Source organism: Elephantulus edwardii, unplaced genomic scaffold (assembly GCF_000299155.1).
Source record: "Elephantulus edwardii isolate Elephantulus edwardi_28Jun2011 unplaced genomic scaffold, EleEdw1.0 scaffold00217, whole genome shotgun sequence".
Taxonomy (NCBI): domain Eukaryota; kingdom Metazoa; phylum Chordata; class Mammalia; order Macroscelidea; family Macroscelididae; genus Elephantulus; species Elephantulus edwardii.
In genome coordinates this window covers 2,990,824-2,997,049 of record NW_006399967.1, presented here as the reverse complement: position 1 = coordinate 2,997,049, position 6,226 = coordinate 2,990,824, and positions in this window count along the sequence as shown.

The following is a 6,226-nucleotide window of genomic DNA, read 5'->3' as shown; positions in this document are numbered from 1 at the left end:
TCACACCCCCTACACTGTGTCCTCACACCCCTACATTGGGTCCTCACACCCCTACACTGTGTCCTCACACCCCTACACTGTGTCCTCACACCCTATACTGTGTCCTCACACCCCTACACTTTGTCCTCACACCCCTCTATACTGTGTCCCCCACCCCTACACTGTGTCCTCACACCCCTACACTGTGTTCCCCGGCCTCTCTGCTCTGTGGCCTAGGCCCCTCTGTTCTGGGATGTCCAGTTCTGCCCACATCCCAGGCCTCACAGGCAGTACGGACCCTGCTCACATGCAGGAAGGGCAGTTTCTAATGATACCTCCCCTTCTGTCCCCTTCCAGTGGCGAGCAGGTCTGCAGTAGCTCTCCCACCACCACCACCTAGGTCTGTTGGGGTCTCCACCTGCATGCACAGGGTGGTTCCTAGGAGGAGAGGCCAGCAGGAGAAATGAAGAGGCTGAGCAGTCCTGGGTCTGGGCGCTGCTGCGGGAGTTCGGCTGCACAGCCATCAGGCTCTCAGAGCCAGAAGTGAAGCAGAGAGGAGAGAGCGAGAGCCATGGGGGCCAGAGGGAGGAGTGAAGAGAGGGGAGGATGGGAGGGACTAGGGGTGAAAGAAGACTAGAAGGGGAGATAGGAGGGAGGAGGGGAGAGGGGGAGGGAAGGGGAAAAGGAGTAAAAGGGGGAGATGGGGAAGAGAGGAGGAGTATGGGGGGTGGAGGGAGATGATAGCGGGAGGAGGGGAGATGGGAAGGAAATGGGGGAAGGAGTGAGCGAGGAGAGGTGGAAGGGGAGGAGAAAGGAGGAAGGGAGGAGGGAAAAGGAAGAGGGAGAGAAATGGGGGGAGGGAGGGAGGGAGGGAGGAGAGAAGGGGAGGGGTGAGGAGGAAGGAGGGAGGAGGGGAGATGGGGAGGTAAAAGGAGGGAGGAAGGGCCTGGGAAGGGAAGGATGGGGAAGGGAAAGGGGAGGTGGAGGAGGAGAGGGGAGATGGAGGAGAGGGGAGGGGAAAGGTGGGGAGGGTTGGGGGAGGACACTCAGCTGTCTCCCCACCTTCAGAACCTCCAGGTCTCCCTTGAATTCCCAGGGGAAGAAACCACAGCCCTGAGCCCTCAGCCCAGCCAGGCCCAGAGCCCACCTGCACCGCAACCCCCTGGGCATGGTGTCTATTCCGGGCTCCACCCACCTGGGGTTCTCTGGCTCCAGCATTTGGGGTGGGCAGCATCATAGCCATTTATAGAACCTGGGTGACCTGTCTCCCCCTTTAATGGTTAAGGGGCCCCGGTGACAGAGGAGGCAGACCCAGGAGCTGGCCTACACACACAGTAGCTGCCCCCCTCTCCAGAGTCCCTCACCCAGCACTGACCTTGGCTGGGTGGCCAGGACACTGGACACTGAGGAAGTACAGAACCAGGCGTCACCACAGTCACCTTCCTGCGATGGAGACCCACTCCACACACATGTGCTATCCTTGTCCAAAAAGTGGGGGGATCACAGCCACTTCCCTCTACATGCTCAGTAAAGGTGGGGGTTCTGCTCCCCCCAGGGTGTGGGGCTCCACCCTCAACCCTGGAAAGTGCAGCCGGAGGCTTACCTGGAACAAAGGGGGAGCTTCCGGGCACCCAAGGTGACTCACCAGCTCCAACCAAGGGGCCCCGCCCCCATGCCTGGCCCTGCTTTAGGGGGAATGGAGTAGGGTCATTGTACACCCTCCATGTCTCCTGTCACCCTCATTGTGCACACTGAGCTGCAGAAGTCATCCTAGCATGGACCAGGGACCCTCTTAGCCTGGGAGAGAAGGCCCAGCACCCCCCACCAGCCGGGCGCTCAAGGCCCAGCTGGCCCGCCCTGTCGCCCAGCTTTATCTCACTGAATCATTCCACAAACACTTCCTTAACCAAAGCCTGCCAGGCCCCGGGCTAGGCTACCCTCCTGTACTGCCACCGCCCCACTCGACTCCCTGCTCCCCAAATCATCCTAAAACAACTCCTACACAGTCTACAAAGCCCAAGGTTGACCCTAACCCTGCCCATCCTCTCAATCCTGACCTCAGAATGGGGGTCGACTGCATGGCCCTTGTCCCCTGCGCCCCAAACCAGAAGTTCCAGCGGCAGAGGGGACCTCCGGAAGTCCTGTGAAGCGCGTTAGATCAAGCGAATCCCGAGCCCTGGCCCTCATTCGGCTGGACTCTGGGGGAAGCGCCCTCCCCACCCCAGGTAGGGGCGCCACGAGCGGGCTGGGGGCGAACAGCCTTGGAGAAGGGGAGTCGAGGCCACCTGGGCGGAAAGGAAAGGGCTCGGGTGTGTTCAGATAAATTGCGCGTTAATGGGGCGCCAGCCGGGCGGGGTGGCCCTGCCGGATGCGCCCCAGCAGGCCACCTGGTCCGGCTGGGGCCTCACTCTCCCCAGCTGAGAAATGCGCGCTCTCGTGGCGTCCCCTCCAGTCTAGCAAAGCTTCTGGGCTCTCGGGTCCAGAATCTGGAAGTTCCGAGGATGTCGAAATCGCAGTCGGGCCCGGCACTGGCACTGGGTGCCTGGAGACGCCCTGCGCCCGGGCTGCCCGGCGGCTCTGCAGGCTGGCGGCTGAGTTGCACCCATTTCGCAGGACGTTCCGCGGCAGGGGCGCAGATCACCGGGGTCTGCGGCCCCTCATGGGGGGTCCCCTGGGCGTGGGGACTGGAGCCCGGGCGGGGCGCTGTCTGGGCCCCCTTGGAGCTCGGCGCCTGACGCAGATTTCGTTGCTCTGAAGGACGCTGCGGCAGCCAGGACAGGCGAGGAGCGGGGTAGGAGTCCCCGAGCTCCTCATCCGCCGCACCTCCACCCGCACGCCATCCATGGCCTCAGTTTCCCCGACTGCAAACGGCCTGACAGACTCGGAGGGTTAGTGGGAGGCGGCCAGCGGGGTGAGGAGGGACTTGGCGCCGGTGTACACTCTTTCTCGGCCACACGGTCACCTCCGGTCTGGACTGCGTGTCCTGGGCGGGCTCGGGCGACAGGAGTGACCGATGGGGAGAGCCAGCCCCCAGTCCCCCGCTCCTCCAGCCCGCCGCAAAGTGGGGCAAGCGAGGTGCAGGCGAGGCTGCGCTGCGGTATCCCCGCGGGCGCCTGGCCTGGACGCGGCCTCCCCGCCCCAGTGACCCGGGCCGCTCCGCCGCCAGCGCCCAGCCCGCTGCCCTCTGCAAACAAGCGCTGTGTTTGCCCAGAGCGCGGCGGTGGCGACCAGGGAGCGATGGGGATTCGATGGAGCCGCGCGGCGGGGCGCAGAGCCGGGCGCTGGATCGATCGCAGGCAGCTGTCGCTGTCGCTGTCGCCGCCGCGCCACCGGGGCCTCCCGGACCACGGCCGTCGAGAAGCTGGGAGCGGAAGGCGGCCTGGGGGTACGGGGGGGCCTTCAAATGAGCCTGGACGCCGCGGCCGCCCTCCAGCCCTCTGAGCCGGAAATGCTCACGCCCCTTGAAGCGCTAAAGCGAGTCTCTGGACAGGAGCACAGGCGTCTGGTCCCCAGGTGGCCGTGGCCCGGATTCGGGGGTCTGCGGGTCGGGACCACCCCCCACCGCAGGACTCAGGGGTTTCTGTTTGGGCTGGGCGAGAATGGGGACGAAGCCAGCACGCACCCAAACCAGCTCTAGTGAAAGGTGTTTCGCTTCGTGGAGACGCTTAGAACCAGAGTTGCAAGAGCAGGGCCTGCGGGAGAAACGGGGTGTTCCCAGCGCCAAAATCCAGCGGAAATAGGGGAGCCTAGACCAGAAAGAGAGGTGTCCAAGAAGAGGGGTCATAGGTATTGGATGAGAGGGGTCACGGGACTCTGCGTGCGGCTGCTGGGGGAACCCACGCAGGAGGACCCCTTTCCCGCACGGCCACAAGTGACACCAGAGGCGACACTGGTCAGCTTCCCCCAGGCCCGAGGTGGGGCGCAGGGGACGCCCAGGCCGCTCTGGATGGCACTTCCACCACCTACATTCTAAGAAGGGTTGTCCAAACTAGAGGGCTTTGAAGTCCCTGCGAGGGTGAGGATGGGGGTGCCCGGCCCCATCCAGCCCGCCCTTCCCCCATCCGCAATTTGCCTAATGACCCAAGATCGATTGTTGAAGTGGCAGGTCCCGGCAGGCTCAATTCTATTTTACTAATTACAGAAAGGCCACTGGGGGCGGTGACACCGATTCCGAGACCCCAGGATGGGGACTGTGCCCCCTTTCTAGGGGCAGGCATCTTCGGGCTCAGTCTCCTAGTTTGCACACAGCAACTGCAGGGAGTGAGGTCCCCGTTCCTGGGGGAGTCCAAGCCCCAGTCTGCCTGGTGGGGGCTGAGAGTACTTGGAGACTGAAGAAGCTGGTGACTCTAGGGGCCTTAATGGGGAGCTGTGGCCACGATGGACGTCCCAGGCCCTGGGCTCCCTGTCTCCAAGCTGCCAGCCGCCTTTCAAAATGGATGCTTCCCCGCTACACCGCCAGCCAGGCTTGCGCCGAAAAGGAGCTGTGAACAGGAGGACAGAGAGGGAGGCTGAATGCCTGTGGACGCACCCCTCCTGGGCCCCGGGTCCGCATGCGGGAGACCCCTCCTTGTGGACGCTCCTGCCCCTGAACCCCCACCGGCCTCAGCCTGCGACTCCCTACTTGCTGTCACATCCTGGCTGCAGATTGATTTTTAGATGCCATGATTATTTAGATGTTTTCTGTGTTGGAGGGGAGAAGTGGGGAGTCCAGGCTGGGGTTCAGCACAGTCAGGGACCCCAGGCTTGGAGTCTGTGAAGGGAGGGTCACTCTGCTCGCTGAACCTGCCCCTTCTACCCACCTGGAGAATGGGGGGATTCCTGTAACTCGCTTAAGGGTGCGACAGACCCCAGGACAGAGCTGAAAAGTCGAAGGGACACTGCCACTTGGATGAAACATACAAAGGAGGGGGCACTTGTGTCCAGACACCCTTTCATCTTGCACTGGAAAAATTTAAAAACTGGGTGTGACTTCCCCCTCCCGGGGCCTGATAAGCAGTAGGTGCTTATTAAATGCTTCTCACCCCAGCGTCTTCAGCGCCAGGCACAAGGGGTCCCCTTTAACCTGACCCCACTTAACTGCTGAATTCTTGTACCAGGAGTGGGGTCACCAAGGGCCCCCAACACCCTCAAACCTAAAAACAACCTCTTCCCCCACCCCGCTACTGTGTTCAGCAGAGAGAAACCTCCAGCCCTCAGCTGGAATGTGACAGATAGACGCCTGGACACTGTCTAGTGCAACACAACATCAGGGGAAACTGAGGCACAGAAAGGGCCTGGCAGGGGCCAAGTGAGACTGTAGTCCAGAAAATCACATTTTCAGGAGGCAGGGCTCATGGGAAAGACCAGAGGAGGGGAGGCAACAGCCCTTAGCCCAACACCCCAACCTTTCCACGGAGATGGGGGACAGGGACTCAAGTGCAGGTCCTAAGACTGGTGTTTATCTAGATAACTGGTGAGGTCAATCCCTTACCCCTTTCATAGGCGCGGGGACACACACACACACACACACACACACACTCTCTCTCTCTCTATCTCCCTCTCTCCTCTCAGGTAGGGCAAGGAATAGAACTGCAGTCTTTCCCCAGACTGAGACGGGTGCGCTCTCCAGGGTCGGGCCTCGCCTCTCTGGACGCACCAAACTTGCAAGCTCACCCGACTCCAGGGATCTCATTGCAGGATCTGAATGTGGGAAAGTCCCATTTCTTCCAGATCCCAGGGGCTCTGTTCAGGCATGGGAGGAATGTCTGTCCCCTACAATAACGGGGACTGGGAGTCGTTGGAGGCTGGGCCCTCAAGGCTTGGTGGACAGTATTCCAGGCTGGACAACTCGCTCTGTAGGGGGTCAACTGACTCAAAACCCTGCAAGTGAGGGCACCTTAGAAGCCTGGTGCGCCACTGTACAGCTAGGGAAAGCGAGGCGGGGCACAGTACAGACAGCTTTGGGGAAGGTAGGTCCCAGCTTTGGGGAACGTGGGTCCCAGCTCCGCCTGAGGGGCCCCCGTTGGGGTCATGTGGGAACTGTGACTCGCTGCGTGTGCACTGGGGGGCTTCCTCCTGGGTGCCCAGAGGGCCACTGAGATCCTCCTGGAGCGGAGCGCAGGTAGACAAGTCCTGCGGATGACCCTTTGGAAACAGTGACCCAGATAGACGGGGTGGGAGACGCAGAGGCCTCAGCGCCCCCTGGCTCTCTGTCCCGGGGCCCTGCTTCCCTTGGCGTCCGCGGCGCTCGTTCGGGGGTCCGGGCGGG